Raw genomic sequence first — 2,329 nt, forward strand, 5'->3', positions numbered from 1 at the left:
CTTTACATTAAGTTACTTTAACACCTAACACTTTACATTAAGTTACTCTAACACCTAACACTTTACATTAAGTTACTTTAACACCTAACACTTTACATTAAGTAGCTCATACACCTAACACTTTACATTAAGTAGCTCATACACCTAACACTTTACATTAAGTAGCTCATACACCTAACACTTTACATTAAGTAGCTCTTATACCTAGCACTTTACATTAAGTAGCTCATACACCTAACACTTTACATTAAGTAGCTCATACACCTAGCACTTTACATTAAGTTGCTCTTACACCTAGCACTTTACATTAAGTTGCTCTTACACCTAGCACTTTATATTGAATTGCTCTAATACCTATATAAATGTAACACTGTGGTTCCGACAATCACAATGTGTTGTTACATCATCATTAAGTAATAGCTGTGTAGTTGTATTGTCAGGTCATGAGGTCAGGGTAAACTCCTGGTCATCTCTCTCTCTCCACTCCCGCAATAGACGAGCTGACCTGATGTACTCCTGGCCTTCCTGGCTCGAGCCTCCCTGATGTCATCAGACTCAAGCTCCACCACCACCCCTCCACACTGGGCTGCGTCTGCTCGCAGGGACATTGTCTGTACAGAGTCCAAACCAGGTCACCGGTAAGGGGTCAGAGGTCATACAACTACTGTACAAGAATCCAGAAGGGTCTTGTCAACTTAATGGAACTAGTAGAGTTAAGAATGGGCCTGCTCAACTCAACTGAACTTGAACATACAGTTGAAGTCGAAAGTTTACATACACCTTAGCCAAATACATTTAAACTCAGTCTTTCATAATTCCTGACATTTAATCCTAGTGAAAATTCCCTTCCTTATGTCAGTTAGGATCACCACTTTATTTTAAGAATGTGAAATGTCAGAATAATAGTAGAGATTTATTTCAGCTTTTATTTATTTCATCACATTCCCAGTGGGTCAGAAGTTTACATACACTCAAATAGTATTTGGTCGCATTGCCTTATAAAGGTTTAACTTGGGTCAAGCGTTTCGGGTAGCCTTCCACAAGCTTCCCACAATAAGTTGGGTGAAGTTTGGTCCATTCCTCCTGACAGAGCTGGTGTAACTGAGTAAGGTTTGTCGGCCTCCTTGCTCGCACACACTTTTTCAGTTCTGCCCACAAATTTCTATAGGATTGAGGTCAGGACTTCGTGATGACCATTCCAATACCTTGACTTTGTTGTCCTTAAGCCATTTTGCCACAACTTTGGAAGTATGCTTAAGGTCATTGTCCATTTGGGAGACCCATTTGCGACCAAGCTTTAACTTCTTGACTGTCTTGTGTCTTGAGATGTTGCTTCAACATATCCACATAATTTTCCTCCCTCGTGATGCCATGTATTTTGTGTAGTGCACCAGTCCCTCCTGCAGTAAAGCACACCCACAACATGATGCTGCCACCCCCGTGCTTCACGGTTGGGATGGTGTTCTTCGGCTTGCAAGCATCCCTCTTTTTCCTCCAAATATAACGATGGTCATTATGGCCAAACAGTTCTATTTTTGTTTCATCAGACCAGAGGACAATTCTCCAAAAAGTACGATCTTTGTCCCCATGTGCAGTTGCAAACCGTAGTCTGGCTTTTTTTTAATCATAGTTTTGGAGCAGTGGCTTCTTCCTTGCTGAGCTGCCTTTCAGGTTATGTTAATATAGGACTCGTTTTACTGTGGATATAGATACTTTTGAACTTGTTTCCTCCAGCGTCTTCACAAGGTCCTTTGCTGTTGTTCTGGGATTGATTTGCACTTTTCGCACCAAAGTATGTTCATCTCTAGGAGACAGAACGCGTCTCCTTCCTGAGCGGTATGACGGCTGAGTGGTCCCATGGTGTGTAATATACTTGCTTACTATTGTTTGTACAGGTGTGGTACCTTCAGACGTTTGGAAATTTCTCCCAAGGATGAACCAGACCAGTGAAGGTCTACAAATTTTTTTCTGAGGTCTTGGCTGATTTCTTTTGATTTAACCATGTTGTCAGGCAAAGAAGCACTGAGTTTGAAGGTAGGCCTTGAAATAATTCCACAGGTACACCTCCAATTAACTCAAATGATGTCAATTAGCCTATCAGAAGCTTCTAAAGCCATGACATCATTTTCTAGAATTGTCCAAGCTGTTTAAAGGCACAGTCAACTTGGTGTATGTAAACTTGTGACCCATTCGAATTGTGATACAGTGAATTATAAGTGAAATAATCTGTCTGTAAACAATTGTTGGAAAAATTACTTGTCATGAAAATTATAGTTTGTTAATAAGAAATGTGTGGACTTTTAATGACTCCAACCTAAGTGTATGTACA

This window comes from Oncorhynchus clarkii, chromosome 2 (assembly GCF_045791955.1).
Source record: "Oncorhynchus clarkii lewisi isolate Uvic-CL-2024 chromosome 2, UVic_Ocla_1.0, whole genome shotgun sequence".
NCBI classification, from domain to species: Eukaryota; Metazoa; Chordata; class Actinopteri; order Salmoniformes; family Salmonidae; genus Oncorhynchus; species Oncorhynchus clarkii.